This window comes from Protopterus annectens, chromosome 6.part0 (assembly GCF_019279795.1).
Source record: "Protopterus annectens isolate FY-2018-M chromosome 6.part0, PAN1.0, whole genome shotgun sequence".
In the NCBI taxonomy this organism is placed as follows: domain Eukaryota; kingdom Metazoa; phylum Chordata; order Ceratodontiformes; family Protopteridae; genus Protopterus; species Protopterus annectens.
In genome coordinates, this window is record NC_056737.1 from 1,851,817,915 (window position 1) to 1,851,837,094 (window position 19,180).

Consider the following 19,180-nt stretch of genomic DNA (forward strand, 5'->3'; position numbering starts at 1 on the left):
CCGTGTAAGAGACATTTTAGCTGGTCTCTTACACGGACTTTGGGCTGTTCCTGGATTGCTAAGGCTGCATGCAGTCTTACACTACTCTTAGACTCCGTGCAAGCCTTCGTGAATCCTGCTCATTATCTATACCTTTCAGACTATCCCTGCTAATGCTGAACCTATTTTATAAACTTTCTGCTTTTTGGGACAATTGTCCCTTTTGGCTTTGTCCACATTCCTTACTCTGACGGGTTGGAAAGTGTGTGCTCTGTGCTTATGCTACCTGTGTTATCATAACACCTTTTGGCTTGGTAGGGACGATTGTCCCTTATGCCTTTGACCAGATTTGTTATCCTGACGGGTTGGGGGTGTTATGAGCATTCTCACTCGTTTTTAATTGCTGAAAGGCAATTCTGGAGTACAGGGGGCATGTGTATTGTGAGAACTCTGCTCTCAGACACACCCCCTGCGCTCATACATGGAACCATGCCCGTTTTAGAGCATGGCAGCGTGCGTTCATAAATATGCATGGCTCGCTGCCGTCCTGAACAGAAACGGTCCCTGCCATGCAGGAATAACTTATTCCTGCACAGCTGCTTGCTGAATCCCAGGGTCTGTGTTTTTTCACAAAATACCCTCTTGGCATGTTCTATACCAGTGCATAAAGTTCAACATTTTGCCCGCTCAACCTTGTAAAGTAAACCACACACACACACACACACACATATATATATATATATGTGTGTGTGTGTGTATGTATATATATATATATATATATATATATATATATATATATATATATATATATATATAGACACACACACACACACAAAGTGTGTATGCATGTGCATGTAAGGACATGAGCCCCCCTTCTTGATATTCTGTACATCAGAATCATTCTGAATGTTTATTATTATTTTAATTTTATATAATCCAAAATGGCCATCATAGGGACGGGAATGCTGACATGATTTTCTTTTTCAGACTCTTTGTTCTCCTCCCAGAATGGATTTTGTATCCCTGTCATAAATGAGGGTTTCAGTTTTCATCCATTTAATTACAGTGACAGTAGTATGTGATATACTGGCATTTTAGATGGGTTGAGAATGCTCCAACGTAGTCTCTTTGTAGTTTTTTTCAATACAGAAGAGGTAAAAAACCAAAAATCTATAATTTTTTAAAAGTTGTACTCTTTAAGAATCACAGGCCTTCTGTCCCCATACTCTTACTATATGTGAAAGTTGCTATTTCTACTTACCAATGGTGCTTGTTTGACATTCTGATTTCATTTTTTTTTGCAAGAAAATCACTTTAGAATTACACATCATGAAGACTAGTACCTGTTTATGTAAAAACACTGAACTTCAAAATTAACAAAGTTTTATGGAGCAGATCATATGTCATTAATTTTGTAAGTCAGTAGCATTTTAGTGATCTGAGTAAAGCATCATATGTGGTCCCATTACAGTTCACAGTGTGAAAAGAACACTAGCTCTGAAATGAGCATTAGATATATGGGTTTAGAAACAGCCTAAACAGTCATCATTTTACTAATCTTCATCTCATCATCATTTTACTAATCTTCATCTCAGAAGCTATCCACTAATCTTAATGATTGTCCGACCAGCTCTAAAACTGCTTTGATAAACTACCTTTGCATCACAGGTATCTGATTTTTACTAAGTATCAAGACTGCAGTAAGTCAATGCAATCATATACCTCTAAGGGTGACTGGCTGATAGTAACAACCTGTACTTTTGATTTTTTTTTACCTTTGCTACTTAGAGAATGCAGCACAAAACATGAGCTTGCTCTCTTTTCAAACTTTCTGCAATGCTTCCACCTGGAAAAATATGTCCTGGATTTCTTACAAAGTATAACTAACCGAAAAATATATGCATTTCATGACTTCCCTTCATGTACTCACATCTCTCTCTCATTCTGTCTGTCTCACACACACACACACACACACACACACACACACACACAAGAATCTGTTTTGACAGTTTATTTTTTTCCTCTGCAGGCCGTACAGACAAATGGCTGCCTGCAAATTTCTAAGTGTTTTGTCATCTGTGGAGCCCTCTTAAAGTGCAATTAACAAATAGCTAAATGTTTGCTAAACCTGTTAAAGCAGATCTGGGTATTATTTGAAGACCATGAGTCTTTAAGGGTATTTCAGGAAGATTAACTTAGATAAAACCATAAGACCAAATTAGATAAGGAGGCAGAGCAACAGTTTAAAGCATATTAACTGTTAAATCTCAGTGCAGGTTGAATTTATTACACCAGCAATTATCACTCAGATATATTTTCCATGACAGTGTGTGTGTGTGTGTGTGTGTGTGTGTGTGTGTGTGTGTGTGTGTGTGTGTGTGTGTGTGTGTGTGTGTGTGTGTGTGTGTGTGTGTGTGTGTTGTTTACCTAAGGTAGATGGCAGATTGTTATTTAGGCAAAACCAAGAAACTGACAATTTGTTTTACTTTTGCAGAAATGCAATGCATTCATATATGGCTCCTACAGTTTTTATTACACCAGCAATTATCACTCAGATATATTTTCCATGACAGTGTGTGTGTGTGTGTGTGTGTGTGTGTGTGTGTGTGTGTGTGTGTGTGTGTGTGTGTGTGTGTGTGTGTGTGTTGGTGTGTTGTTTACCTAAGGTAGATGGCAGATTGTTTTTTAGGCAAAACCAAGAAACTGACAATTCGTTTTACTTTTGCAGAAATGCAATGCATTCATACATGGCTCCTACAGTTTTGCGCTGTCTCTTTATTTTGCATGTTTATATAACTTGCACTGAGATATTGTTTCATGTGTTCCTTATAATATTAAAAAAAGAGCATCTACCCCTTTGTTTTATTACTTCATGTAACTGAAAACACATGCAAAGAATTTCAGTTTTAGTTTTCATTTGCATTCCAGTCCTGATTATTCTAACATTGCTCAGGCTTAATATTTTGCTTTGAAAACTTTTTTATCTCAGTACTGTGCTTTCTATGTTTGCAGTGTTGTGATAGTTACATATGAAGGCAAAATTTCTAGAAATAAAGTTTTGATCTATGAATTTCTCCCTTTTCTTCACATTTCTACATTTCAGTCAGCATGTTTTATGTGGCAAAAAGAAATGTCTCACTATTTAACATTGTAACATTCTTTTTTTAATTTATCTTAAATGCTAATATTAAAATCTTAGTCTAATTTCATTACTTAAGTGATGTAAGACTGAAAGAGATACAACTTTTTGAGAGACTGCATGATACTGTTTTTATCTTCAGGTTGTCATTGTGAAAATAGCCAAAGAAGGCATTTTGCTAAAAGGAATTACACGTTTTTTTTTCTCAAAACACATTTGCATGCATGCATATTTACATTTATATTTGATGAATCTCCATAAGCACAAAGTAATGCACTCAGTACATAACAATGAAAAAATGGTACATTGCAAGCTCACTTCTTTTAGCTGTTTTAAAAGTCTGAATTCAATGCACACTGAGCAAATGAAATGCATAAACATCTTTAAATGCATTCTTACAAAATCTGATAATCTTACTTGTGAGTTAGGAAGAAATATTCAAAAGTCCTTTGTCTCAAAATTCACAAAAAGTAATGTCTTTCGGATTTTCCCGGTTAGGGGTCACCACAGCGGAACTCTGATCCGTTCATGATTGGCAGTGGATTTTTTTTTTTACGGTGCCAAGTTGCCAGCTCGATGCCCAACCTTAAAAGAAGGTACACCTATTCACGCACCTACCTGTATGTCTTTATATGTCACTCGACTACGGGGAGGACATGCAGACTCCACACAGAAGGCGCTCCAGCCGAGAATCGAATGGGAGAATCTCTTGTCTCAAAATTCACAAAGACCATAATGTGTCTCACCTAAAGACAACAAAAAAAGTATCTCTTCACATGATTAGAGCTTAGCTAGTTTTCATTTGTGTCCCATACCCCCCATGTCTCTTTCCACCATCAACTAATTATTCTGACTCTAGGGTTACACAATCACTAATGCAGTTGATTTGAAAACTGTATCAACATTGCAACCCACCTGCATAACAGTCTCAGATCAGAAAAGAAGATGTGGGTAGCCGCGGTGATGCAGCGATTTGCATTGTTGTCTCACATCATGAGGTTGCCTGGGATGCCTTCTATGTGGAGTCTGCATGTCCTCCCTGCAGTTGCGTGGGTTTCCTCTGGGTGCTCTGCTTTCTCTCACATTCCAAAGACATGCAATAGGTGAATTAGGCACAATAAATTCGCCGTAGGTGTGAGTGTGTATGCAAGTGAGTGGTATAGATGAACTACTGCAGCAAGGCTAGCTACCCTGTGGTGTAAAACTTGGCTCGAGATGATTGTCACTGTTGAAGTGACACCCTGACCCCATGTGCAACATGGAAAAAAGGGGCTGAGGATGGATGGATCAGAAAAAATATCTATGAAGAGGCACAACCTTCCTCTCACTTGAACAGCCAGCTGCTGACTCCAAACAAATTAACAAGTACAATGTGAACAGCCTGACCTAATAATCCCTGAAGTTTAACTTGTTGAGGACTCAACTCAGTGAGATAAACTGTTTGGGATCCAACCTGCCAAAGAAACCCAAAAGCTAATGGTTTTTAGCCTTGTCAGTGGTATAAATGAATAAAGCCCTGACTACAGCCCTGGCAACCAAAGTTTGATTCGCAGCTTGGGCATTTGACAGTAAAGACAGGAAAGGATGGGAGTGGCTACCTTGGGAAGGGCAGGATAACATGAATTATGTCACTCTATTGACACTTTTCAACACAAAATCATTAAACTCTGAAAATGTTTCACTGAAAGCTCTTTTGGTAAAAATCAGAGTACAGTAAGCTCTCAGTTAACTGGCACCCATGGGGATTGGCAGATGCCAGATGTTTCTGGTTGCTTCATAGTTACTATTAAAAACAGACCTGACAAATACTGTACCCTATACTATACCATACCATAAACGCTGTATTGATTTGATTTTAATATTGAAATATAGTAATTAAAAACCTCGTTGAAATAATATTTTAAACATATATTTCCACTAGAAAGCATTGCACATGGAATGGTTTTCAGTGGCACACTGAGTGGACTGGAATTGAATGAATTTAGTAGAGAGAGAGAGAGTGAATGCATGTATGAAAACAGAAGCAGCTGTGTTTGAGAGATCAGAGAGATGTATAGAAGCTGAAGAGAGTGTGTGTGAGAGATCAGAGAGAGGAAGAGTGAATACATGTATGAAAGCTGAAGAGACTGTGTCTCTGTGAGAGATCGGAGAGAGAATGTGCAATCTGATGCAAACTGAATGACTGAGTATGGCACGAGGGTTGACACTTTAGAGATTTGACTTGTTGGGTTTGACTTGTTCCCAGGTTGATGAGAGAGAGAGAATTTATTTGTATCTTCCTTTTTAAAACTCTAAAACTCTAAAAATGTAAGGTATGTTTTTGCAGGGGGAAAACGGAAAGTGCAACACATGAAAAACTGAACTGTTCATACTGTACTGTATTTCTTAATTTTTTTCTGGTTGCTTGAGTTCCAGTTAACTGAGAGTTTACTGTACATCTTTTATTTCAATGGGTCAAGCCCCCTGCACCACCCCCATGTGGGGGATATCCACAAATAAAAATATACCTAGTCTGAGGTTGGGCAACAGAGGATAAATGGTAATTCTCTATGGCCTGCAAAAGTGCTTTTGGCAAAATATTTCTGCTGAATGTCAGTTTCCAAAACTGCCCATGATCTACTGATGGGCTCCTGGATATTACTGATAGGAAGTAGGTCTTTCACAACCCTAATATACATAGTAGTAAAAAGTAAGATGAAAGTTGAGCAGTTTGGATTCAGATCAGGATGCAGCACAACTGACCTGATGTTTGCAGTGAGACAGACAGCTGAGAAGAAGTTGGAAATGACGAAAAAATCCAACTGGGCATTCCTAGACTTGGAGAAAGAATATGGCAAGGTCCCAAGAAAGTTGATTAAAGCAGTCTTGCAATGGTTCAAAGCTCCTGAAACATTAGTAGAATTAGTGCAGGTTATCTATAAGGACCAAAGTATGAACAGTGTTCGGACTCACAGGGGGTTCCCAGTGGAAGTGTGTGCTCATCAGGATTCAGCTCCAAGCTCACTGCTGTTCATACTGGTGACAGACTACATTAGCATACAGGTTGGAGGGGACAGATCAACAAGTTTTCTGCATGCAGTTGATGTGGCATTTACAAGCAGACTCTGAACATGAGCAAGAACTTCAACAAACGGTAGACAAATGGAATGCAAAACTGAAGGCACAGATGATGAAACCAGGTACAGATAAGATAGTTCTAATGGCAGCAAAAGGGGAAATTAGAAGAAGATGGGAACTGAGATAAAAGGGAACAGAGTGTACCAGGTAAACAGTTTCAAGTATCTGGGAAGGGTAGTTAAGGAGAAGGAAAGTCTTAGTGAGGAAGTCAAAGCTAGAATCAGAGGGGCTGTAGCCAGCTGGCATAGAGTGTCAAAGGTAGTGTGTGAGAGACAAATGCCAAAGAAGCTAAAATGTAAGGTATACAAAACAGTGGCACAGCCAGTACTACTGTGTGGTACAGAAACCTGGGCAGGGAAGGAAGAGCATTAAGGAATCTACAGGTGATGGAGATGAAGTGCCTGAGATGGATGAAAGGATGCACATTGTGGGACAAATGAAGAAATGAAGATATCAGAGCAGAAGCCCAAGAAACTCCAGTTGTAGAGACGGTAAAAGAAAACAGATTATGGTGGTTTGGGCACATGTACAGGGAAGCATAATTCAATCTGGTGAAGAAGATTTGGGACAGACAGGAATAAGACAAGTGGAAATGAGGGCACCCAGCAAAGAGATGGCTGGATCGTGTGTGAGAAGCCCTGTGACAGTCAGGTGTGACTGTCAAAGAAGGTAGGAGAGTGGCATTGAATCAAGAGAGATGGTACCCTAACCCCATGTAGAAAATGGGTAAAAGGAGGTTGATAATGATGATGAGGCTGTCTGATGTCATAAAGGCTTTATCTGATGTTTTCCAGGAATACAATCTCCAATACAGTGATAAAAATTTACAAGGAAGAGATGTAAGAAGTTGTGCCATGTAGATCTGGCTCTCATCTGGGAAGCCTTCTTGCTACAAACATTTAATAATTTGTTTGATACTATGCACCACATTTTCCTTGACTTTTGTCATCAGAGATACATTTCTACAGAAGATGAATGAAGTAATCTGTAATGTCTCCAAGTACTAATAAGCAGTGGAACCATGTTTTAATCCGTTATGGAACATATTACATTTAGAAAGTTTGTGATGACAAAATGATGAATAAAAAGCCAGTTATTTTGTGGCAAAAGATTTGTATACATTATTTCATCCACTATCACACAGCATCAGAAAATATAATGGCACAATAGCTAAGCCCCATGGGCACCCACTGGAGATCTTGCATAGCAAGTATCCAAAGACAGTCTACAGTAGAAATATGTCAGAAATACTAAAGAACCATTTTTTAATTTGTTTGTCTGATGTACAGCACCTACTCTTGGCTTGTAGGTACCATAAGAGCTTCAGCAAAAAAATGATACCAAATTTTGAGTATAAAGGTAAGGCCTGTACTGATGTTACTTCTATTATATACAAAACTTTCTATTATTTTGTCATTTTATTATTACCAGTCTTCCCTTCATCCATGTATTAGTATGCATACTGCCCTATTAAATGTTCGATATGAGTTGCTATTCTTTAATTTTTTTGTTCCTTCTTGTATGATTTTGATATAGCTATGATCCCAAAATAAGAAATAATTTCATCTAACCAGTGGAAAGAGTGTTCATCAAAATTTCAGGTGATGGATTGAAATCAATTCCTAATGTTGTTGACTAGGATTTATTGATCCAAATGTTCTTTTCAGACAACTGACCAGACTGATGGCTGTGTAAGACAATATGATTTATGGTTTGTAGGCCTACATGTTCCATATGTAACTGCAGTGTTATTTTATTTATTTTTATTGGAGGTTTAAAAAGTTCTAGGTTAGGGTATAAAGCAAGCTTTATGTTTATTTTAGTGAGACCAGGGGAGATCACTTGTTGGCAAATTATATGAAAAGCTAGAAACTAGGGTTTGCATTTAAGATAACAAGAAAACCATTTAAGGGTCTATTCAGACAGCTGCCCAAACAAACTTCTGTATAAGGACATCTCATCATCATCATCATCATCATCATCATGTTATTATATGCATTGTCTTGCATTTGCTTTGTGCAGTTGCATAGTTACATTGGCTTATGTTACAATACTCTTGATGGTAGGAAACAATGTCTGTTTCACATTTTCTCTGAGTGCATTCAATGTTTTCCCATCCTTTTATATTTTATTTTTTACCTCACAGAAAGGGTTGTTCTACTCTTCCAAGCAAAACAAGTGTTGAAAGTGCCTATTAGCAGGTGGACATGTCCTAGTACAGGCATGCTTATGAATATCTGTTGAGACAATAGGGGTGCAGTAACCAGGCTTAATCCCAATTTATCTGCAAAGAAAGGAAAAAATGTAACAGGAACTGGCCGATATATGGAAATACTTTATGACAAGAAGTAGTGAAGGAAAAGAAAGAAAAAGATGCTTACAAGCTGATAAAGAGATAAAGGTTTTGTATTAGAACATTACCCCACCAGATGCACAGTAGCAAGAACCACCCAAACCCCGCCCAGCACTCTGTACATAATGTTTACTTTTGGAAGTGTTTTGAATAAATATCGGAAGACCATCGTCAGAAAAATTAGTATGCTAAACATTGTAATTATTTCAGTATAAAGCCTTTTTTCCCTTATATATTAAATCTTAGACTAAATAATTTACCCAGTAAAAATTCAAATCAGTTACATGTTGATTTTTCATCCCTCTGATTTGGGGTGAGTTGCTTTTTTTTATAATTACAGTGAATTTATGTATGCTTATTTCATATGAGTTTTTTAAATGAACGAAATACTGTTAAATGCGTTTTTACTGCTTTGTGAAATTTCACGAGGTAACATGATCATTTCTTAAGATCAGGTGTTTGTCTTTTTAGTTGGTTAATAAAGGTAATTAACTTAAACAGGATGGACTTGACAGTAGTTCAGTGTTGACATTTGAAATGCTTATGTTACTTTTCTGAACATCGCAATTAAGATCTGCTAGTTTTTCAGGATCCCTGTTGTGCACACAAAGTATCCCAGGGCTTTATGCCTGAGTTCACACAGAGAGGTTTGGTATTTCCTTTGAAAAACTTAATGGGCTACACTGCTGACTGTGGGGTAACCACTGTATATGGCATGTCAGATATTGCTATTAGATAATTAGAAGTTATGTACCTACCATAACGTTCCATGTTAGTTGTCTTCTCTCGCCTTCTTTCTTGCTGGATGGGTTCGGAGCCGATCCTCGGCTCCGACTCGGCACTTGCTAAGCTTGAGAGCTAATTTTACCAGCTCGAGGCAACCCTATATCCCATGATGCAAGGCGGAGATTACCCAGTTCTCGTTTGGTAGCTAAAGAAATAGCAATATTTTCTTCCAACTGAAGAGGAGGAAGAAAATAACAATACTAAATAACATCATAACCCTCTAGAAAGGATCAACGTAATCTAGTGACACTAGGAGTTGAACAGCTAGAAAAAGGTAATAACCTCTTAATAGAAGATGTATAATCTTCCCGGTCTGACCAGGCTAGGGGGATGGAGGGGCGAAGAAAGAAAGAGAGAAGACAACTAACATGGAACGTTATGGTAGGTACATAACTTCTAAATGTTAAGTTGTCAATCTCGCCTTCATTCTTGCTGGATGGGACTGCGTCCCTAGCATCTCTATCCTGGGTGGCTCAACGGAACAGACTCTTGAGAACGGTGGAACCAAAATTTGCTCTGTCTCTGGGGACCAAATCTAATTTGTAATGTGAAACAAAGGTATGAGGAGAGGCCCATGTGGCTGCTGCACAAATAGTGTCTATTGGAAGTCTAGCTTGAAAAGCTGTAGATGTAGCTAGAGCTCTGGTAGAATGGGCTTTTGGGTTAGAAACCAACTCTTTGCCTCTGAGCTGATAAATGTACGTGATCACAGAAGACAGCCACCTAGATAAAGTTACCTTAGAAACTGGAAGGCCTTTCCTGTTCTCTGCATAGGATAGAAATAGTTGATCAGATTTCCTAAAAATTTTAGTCTTGTCCAGATAATATCTGAGCTGGCGGTGAACATCGAGATAATGTAACTTTTGTTCAGCTCTATCAGAATAATTTGGGAAAAATACTGGAAGATCAATGGATTGATTTAGGTTAGTCTGTGATGCCACCTTTGGTAAGAAAGATGGATTAGTCCTTAGAGATACCCTATCTTTGTGGAATATTAGATAGGGAGGGTGAATACAGAGAGCATGAAGCTCAGATACTCTCCTGGCAGAAGTAATGGCAACTAGAAAAAGTGTCTTCCAAGAAAGCAATTTCAAAGAACAGGCAGCTGCAGGTTCGAACGGGGGAAGAATCAAGGATGTTAAAATTAAATTTAGATCCCACTGTGGTGGGGGGTCTCTAATCGGAGGTTTCAATAAAAAGATACCTCGAAGGAATGCCTTGCAAAGTTTATGTGACATAATGTTGTGGTCCAAAAAGCCTATATGAAAATTTGAAATGGCTGCCAGTTGAACTTTCACTGTGGAAGAAGAGGATCCTGAATGAAAAATGTCAGCTAGGAAGTCCAATACCGAATGAATTGGAGCAGTATAGGGGTCTATGTTCCTAGCTTTTGCCCAGAAAGAGTAACGCCGCCATTTACTAGTGTAGATCTTTCCGGTAGAAGATTTTAGGGAAGCTACTATGATATCCCGTACAGGATTAGAAATCATAGGAAGCCTGGCTAAGGATGGAAGTGGAGCAACCAAGCAGTGAGGTTGAGAGAAGGTATGGATTGGTGCAGTTGACCCGACTGGTGGGTCAGAAGATCTGGAACCGGGTCCAGATGCCATGGCTGTACCAAGAGGTAATGATGTAGGAAAGGAAACCATATCTGTCGAGGCCAATAAGGGGCAATGAGAATCAACTTGGCTCTCAAGGCGGTTGCTTTCTGAATTAGCTGAGGTATCAGCGTAAAAGGAGGAAAGGCATAAAGAAGTCCCCGGGGCCAATCTTGGGTTAGAGGGTCTCTGGGGGGATGGCCTGGAAGGGGGAAGAGAGAGAAGAAGTCTGGGCATTTGCTGTTTTGAGGTGTAGCGAAAAGCTCGCAGCAAGGAAGGCCCCACTTCTGAAAAATCTCTTCCGTCACTGACTGTTTGAGAGACCACTCGTGAGGCATGAGAACAGCTCTGCTCAATCTGTCCGCTATGATGTTGGATTTCCCGGGGATGTGCGTTGCTATCAGAAACCGGTGAGAGGAGATTGCCCATTGCCAAAGTCTGAGAGCCTCTCGACACAGTGGATAGGACTTGGTTCCGCCCTGTTTGTTTATATACCACACTACGGACATATTGTGCGTTTGGACTGCAATAGTTCCCAGGGGAAGAGAGTCGTTGAGGGCTTGCAACGTTAAAAGCACTGCTCTCATCTCCAGAACATTTATGTGCAGATGGTACTCGAAAGGTTGCCAAGTGCCATGGACCATTCTGCCCTGATAATGCCCCCCCACCCGATCAGGGAGGCGCCCGATGTAACCGTGGCAACCGGGGCAAGGGGAACAAATGGTCTGCCTTGATGGATTTGAGGGGACGATATCCACCAAGTCAGATGTCTTTTGCAAGTTGGAGTTACTATGATCTCGTGACGCATGGGAAGTTGTTGAAAAGACCATTGGGTGAATAGCATCCATTGTAGAAGACGCATGTAAAAGCGGGCGAGGGGAAGAAGTGTTATGGCGGCCGCCATAAGACCCAGTACTTTCAGAGCAAATCTGGCCTGAATTTTGTTGCTGAAGAGAATCACTTGGACGTGTCTTTGAATGTCCAAGATCCTTTGGTCTGTTAACCTTGCTGAAAGTTGTACGGTGTCCAATCTTGCGCCTATAAAAGTAATAGATTGACAAGGTGACAAGGCAGATTTTTCGAAATTTATAGAAATTCCTAGCCCTCTGCAAGTGTGAATGGTGTAATTTCTGGCTTGGAGAAGCCGATGCCTGGTGGTGGCAGTGAGGAGCCAGTCGTCTAGATATGGAAACACCTGGAATCCTTGACGTCTCAGGTGAGCCGTAACCACTGCCATGCATTTGGTGAACACTCTGGGGGCTGTAGTGAGTCCAAAGGGCAGGGCTCTGAATTGGAAGTGACTGGTCAACAGCCGAAAGCGGAGAAATCTTCTGGAGCGTCTGTGAATTTTTATGTGATAGTACGCATCCTGAAAATCTATCGAGCACATCCAATTGTCCTTGCCCAGAAAGGGCAGAATGGACTGAAGCGTGACCATCCGGAATCTTGATTTCTTTACAAACTTGTTGAGTTTGCTCAGATCTAATATTGGTCTCCAGTCCCCTGTCTTTTTTGGAACTAAAAAGAACCTTGAGTAGATTCCGATCCTATTTGGTCCGCTGGGACTGGCTGGATGGCTCTTTTACTAGCAGTTTTGATATTTCTAGTACTGCTAGTTCCCTTAGACTCGGTGGAACATCTGGAAGGGTTCCCTAGTGTTGAATTGGGGTTTGAATAAAGGGAATTTTGTAACCCTCGGATATAATTGACTGTACCCATTTGTCTTGAGAAAGGGAAAGCTAGGCTATTGGGTACAGCGATAATTTTCCCCCGACTGCCTCCGGCGGACAATCGGGCAACATCTCAGGGATGCTGGAAGGGTTTGTCAGAAAGAGGCTCTCTGCTACCCTGATTCTGTGGACCACCTCTGCCCCTAGGGCGTCTATTATTGTTACCCCTCTGCCTCTGGGGTAAACTGACTTCAAGGCCAGGTGTGACTCCTTGAGATTTGCGGAACCACATTTTCCCTCCCTTCTGTCCTTTGGGGTAAGGTCTAGAAGGGGTGGAGAAATGGACTCCTACGGCAGAAAGAGTCTTGCCATCTTGTTCGCATCTAGTCAAAGTGTCATTCACTTGAGGACCGAACAAGGTCGAGCCATCAAAGGGGGAGTTTGTGAAAGATGCCTTGAAGGGGTCTGCAAAATTACAAAGCCGCATCCAGGACTGATGCCTTAAAGCCACTCCTGTGCCTGTGGCCCTACTCGCTCCATCGGCTGCATAAGAAATGAGCCGCATGGAGGAGTTAGCAATGGAGTTAAGGATTCCTAGCTGTGAGCTAATCTTATCCTGAGACCCAGCAGCTGACGGATCCTGTAAAACTTTTCCCAACTCTTTAAGAACATATCTTTGAAGGCGGGTGAAGTGGCATAAGTAGTTCAGCAATCTCATGGCAAAAGTCGCTGAAGAAAAATCACCGCATACCTGTCCATAGTCCTAGAATCCTTGTTAGGAGGATGGACAGGTACTGAAGGATCAGCTAATTCCTTCTTGGTGGCAGCAGCCACCACCATGGCATCAACTGGGACACCCTTTGTTAAATATTGTCTATCTTGTGGGGCCGTAATAAATTTTGAAGGTCTCCTAGGGATAGGTTCCACCGAATCCGGAGCCATCCACGCCTTCCGAGCCACTACCTCCATGAGAGGGTCGAAAGGCGGAGACACCCAGGAGGTGGAGGGTCGAGATCCGAACGCCTCCAGGTATACTGACTCGTCCTCGGAAGGATTAAGGGAGGGCCAGTTCCCCCTCTGCTTAAGGATTTCAAGGATGTCTGAAAATGAGACATCCTCAGAGGAGGACCTTGGGGATCCCTCTGACTCATCCAAGTCAGTATCTGATGTAGTAGACTCAGGGGAGTCTAGATGTATCCTCTTACATGTCCTCTTATGCGGGGGTTCCCCTGATGGATCAGGAGAAGCCTCGGAAGAGGAAGATATTCCCAATGGGGAAACCTGAGGCGTTGGATCTCTGGGTCCGGGAGCAAGAGAGTGGGAAGAGACGTCAGCAGGCACTGTAGTGGGAGGAGCTGATGGAACTGTCTGTTGACTAAGCCCAGGGGCTAGTACACTCCTCATCACCTCGAAGGCTCCCCCGTCAGAGAGACCAGAAAGTTCCCGCTCCGAAGAGATAGGAACCCCAGGCATCACCGAGAGGGAAGGCTCTGAGGCAGATGTCGGGGCCGAGCTCACCAACGCCAAAGCTCCGAGAGGGAGAACGGGGTCGGACAAGGGTCCGATGCCACTCGCCCCCTCGGAGCCGACGAGAGAGACCAAACGCCCGGATCCCTTCAATGAAGGTCTCAAGGAGGAAATCGGAGCTGAGGACAACGGAGCCGAAAGGGGTGGTATCGGCTCCGAAGTCACAATGGTGCCAGTTCCGAGGAGCTCCGGCTCCGAGCTCTGTAAGAGAGTCGAAGGAGGAATGTTCGGTGGATGTGAGATAGCTACCGTCTGAGATGGGCTATGGAGTATTTGGGCCAATGCCTGAGACTTTAATAGTCTACTCACCACTCTCTCGAGGTCATGATCAGATAGCCTGGATGACCGAGAAGAACGGCTCCGATGGCTCCGCTCCGAGAGCAAAGGTGATCTCGGAGCCGAATGTATAGATTCCACTGAAGGGGATCGAGATCTCTTTTTTGAGATCAATGGAGCCATCGGAGCCGAAGATACGTCGGCTCCAGCCGGAGCCGACACTGAGTGTCTGGATTTGACAGTATCGGTGCCGGATGGAGCCGATACTGAGACTGGTATGGAAGGATCGGCTCCGGCCGGAGCCGATCTCGAACCTGGTGAGGATGAACCTGAAGCCGACGGCTTGGAAGTCTGAGCCGAAGGCTTAACAGGTTTCGAGGGCTTCCCCGGCGCCGACTTAGTCGGGGAGCTCTCGGGCTTTAATAAGCCCCTTAATATCAGCTTATTTTTTCGCTCCTGCAGGACTCTTGGGCTGAAAGCATGACAGATAGCACAAGAGTCCTGCAGGTGCGAAGGTCCCAGGCAATAAACACAAGAAGTGTGACCGTCTGTCAGAGACATCTTCTGACAGTACGAGTCACACTTCTTGAAGCCTGAGACCTTAGTGTCCTTCGACATAACTGTGTCAATGAAACACCACAGTAACACACTCACACACAAAAACACTCAGTCCAACAAATTAAAATAAACAGGGATAACACACAGTCATACACAAACAATCCCTGACAGGAAAAAATTTAGGGAGGGGAAGGCCTAAGGCCTAACTAGGGACAAGGGAATAATTTACTCAAAAAGAAGGGAACACTGACGAGAATAGGGCTAAAGTAAGTCTTTAATTAACAAAACACAAATATATATATATAAATTTAAAGGGGGATAGACGAAAAGTCTCTAAAACTGTTCACTTATCTAGAGCTGGTAAAAGAAGGCACCTCGTCAGCGAAGCGGCAAACGAGATCTGGGTAATCTCCGCCTTGCATCATGGGATATAGGGTTGCCTCGAGCTGGTAAAATTAGCTCTCGAGCTTAGCAAGTGCCGAGTCGGAGCCGAGGATCGGCTCCGAACCCATCCAGCAAGAATGAAGGCGAGATTGACAACTTAACATCAAAGGTTTTATGGAAAAAAGAGTGGATAACTTCACAAAAGTAACACATTTTTGACCAACTGCTTGTTTTAATGTAATGTTTAATCTTGTTTAATAGTCTGTGCGTGTTGGGGAGGGGGATTACCTTTTGAAATAACCCTGCAAGATGGAGCACATGTATCGTTTTTGCTGCCCTTTTTAATTTCTTTATTAAAAATGAAATCGACTTGTTAACGTTTTGTTTGAAAATGCACTTGTAAAATGATATTCTTCTTAACACTCTGGTTGTTTAGTTTGTATGGAGAGCAGCCATGTGAAGTGGGGGGTGCAGGGGGGTTTGCCCCCCTGAAAAAGCAATTACTGCACAAAATTATAATTAAAGATACCATTAAAAAAAAAAAAAAAAAAAAATATATATATATATATATATATATATATATATATATATATATATATAAAGCCTCTGTTAAAAATGGTCAGGGAATGAATATTCACAATGAATATTCACCATGTCACTGAATAATCTGCATGGCTTGTCACTCAGCCGTGTTTTACATGCAACGTCACAAGGGCTTCCCCTATCAATCATTTTGGCCACGCCCATTCCTGCGCAAAAATCGCTGTAGGGTAATACAAAGCCAAGATAAATATATACCAAACAACAAAAAGCAACCTGGGCTGATTTTTTCCTTCTTGAAGAATGGCAAAGAAGATCTACAGAGAGAGATGTGGCATGATAGGAAGGGAGCAGTTCCGGGCAGCCTCTGTTTCTATGTGGCATGATAGGAAGGGAGCAGTTCCGGGCAGCCTCTGTTTTTATGTGGCATGATAGGAAGGGGAGGAGTTCCAAGCAGCCTCTGTTTCTATGTGGCATGATAGGAAGGGGAGGAGTTCCAAGCAGCCTCTGTTTCTATCTGCTAAGTAGTTATAATGCCTGGCATCAGACCTGATTACTATGGAAGATGGATCTCTTTTTTTACATCACAAGTTAAATAAAAATGATATAATATGTGGTTAGGAAAATTGGAGAAAGCAAAAAACGAAGCACAAAAGCCAAAATGAGAAAAAAGAATACACTGTAATAAGAGCATCACAATTTAAAAAGTGTTAGATTCACAAACAGCAAATAAATGCAGGCAACCAAAAGGAATGAGCAACTAACAGCTCAGAAGGGCTAAACAGAACATTTCACAGGCTAATTACAGTGCACAAACTAATAAGATAGCTAATTATTATGAACAGTAAGCCAACTTAAATTAAAAATTAGTCTAGCTTTTACCTAGGAAGGCAGCAGACATAACAGTACCTACAAATAATGTCATATCACACTGGGAAAGAGACTTGAATTATTCTTTGCATGCAGTCTTAAATTTTTTCTAGAGAATATGAGTTTGAGGTATGTGGCAATATTATTCCCAGGTGATGGCAGAAATTTGGATGAGATTTTATTAAAAATATTGGAAGACATTTTGATTATGCTGATCAAGTCTGACTGGTATGCTTCTAGCCAGCAATTGAAGGGTAATTAGATTTTCAAGGTCTGGGAATTGGTCATTATGAATATTTATAAGTGAGTGAGTAGGTTCTGAAAGAAATAGATTTTTAAAATTTATGGTAGGTGAAGTAAATGCATGAAATGAGTGCAGTACATGCCTAAGGGTTGCATGCTTTCTGTTGTGAATTGAGAAATTTATTGTAAGCAGTTTAGTAACTGTATTATTTCTTAGATTGTCTGGGGGAACTGTGCCTTACAGTAATCTGGGAAATAATACATCTTTCTCCAGTTGTCTCTTAGATGTAGGACATAACTATAGAGTGATTCAATATAGTACCCTATGTTTTTGCTGATGTATTTTATTGTTAGATTCTCTCATGTTCCTCAAAATTTGGTTTTTGCCTTCAGTCATGCCCAGATACTTCTTGCTACTGATTTCTTTCATTTTACCTGATGTAGTAATTATTGCAGTATTGCAGTGTTTGGCTTGTCCTTTGGATCTTAAGAATATATATTTTTAATTATTCTTTTCAGTTAAAAGCCACAGATTGCATCGAGGAGTGGGTGACTGAGGAACTAAAACCCATTTTGAATATCATATATTAAAGATTCTTGTTTGTCTGAGCTATGAAGAAATGTAGAATTGCTTGCATAGTTTAATAGCTAAATATCAGCTATAGTAAAGAGAGTGAATAGCAATGAACTCATGATGGAGCCATAAGGAAGACCATAATAATATGCATAACAAGAATAGAGGGTTGATTAATAGGCTACTAAATGCAACCTGTGTTTTGGTAGCTGCAAAATTATTTAAGACATGTTGGCTACAGTCTTCTGAATCAAGTCTTTTGACAACGGCAAGCTCAACTCCTTTGAATGCCTGAGAAAAGTCTAAAAAGATTGTAGCAAATAAAAGGCTCTTGTCCCACTTCAAAGAAATGCAATTTGCCAAACAAAGTAAGGTGTTAGAGATTGTATAGCCTGGTCCAAAGCAATATTTTTTTTGATAAAATTTTGTTCAATTAATTAAATAGAATGATGTTGGCACACAATTGTGTATAATATTTTGCCCAGACAATTGAGTAGACTACAATGTTTTGAGTATTATTTCCTCTAAATAATGCTATAACTTTCAATTGCCTTCAAGAATCTGTGCAAAAGCCTTCCTTGAGACTTAATTTAACCACAAGTTCTACACCTGAAATTGTTCATTACTGATTAGTGCGCCACCCTGGTAAACAAATATAAATAAAATTAAATAAAATTAGCCTGGCAGAAGACTTGGCCAAAAAAGTAGACACACTAATGAAGACAGGAAGCAGGTTATCCACGGATGCCATTCCACTGTGTCTGTATATAGGCAACAGTTGCAGTAGGTTGGAACCTGAACAGAAATTACATTTTTTTGTATTTCAGCCTGTGAGGTAGATTGTCATTATCATACTTTCAGTGAGAGTTAGTGACTGCTGAAAAATACTTTTAGAAGGCATTTATAATCTCATGGTGAAACTTGAGTCAAAATCATCACAAGAGGTACTGTTTTGAAAATGTTGAATGAACTAGTTCAGTTTTCAAGACATGGAAATTATTTTTTCTGAGCATCCAGGTTGCAGAAATACCACTGAGATACACAGGTGTGCAGCTCACACTCTGAATAGCAGCAAAAAAAAAAAAAAAAAAAAAATTGCATAGCCATTGCCAGAAAACCAAAAAACAAATATTGCAAACTGTCATAAACTGGAACACAAGGTGCTATAAAAGTCTGACATAAAACAGATGCTGTAGTGAAAGTTCTAAACACAGGAAGCAAGACTTAACTTATTACCTCTCTATACAGAAAAAAAATTGTTTACATAGGTTCAAAAGTTCCTTCATCAAATGCCTTTGGAAGCCCAAGGCTGGAGGCCTCCTTCTTAGTAAAACAGTATGCCACCTGTTTTTTTGCAGGTAACCACAGGATACTATGAATGATCTGGATTTGATTGAGTTATTTTATTCCAATGATTTCTGAGCAAAGCCTTTTTCCTGCATCAGGGTTTGCAGAGTTAATTGCCTCAACAAAATAATAAATAATCTGTAACATAGATTATCTCAAGGATGTCACATTTTGCGTCACAAGTTATAAATTCAGAACAGAGTACAATTGAAAAGAGTG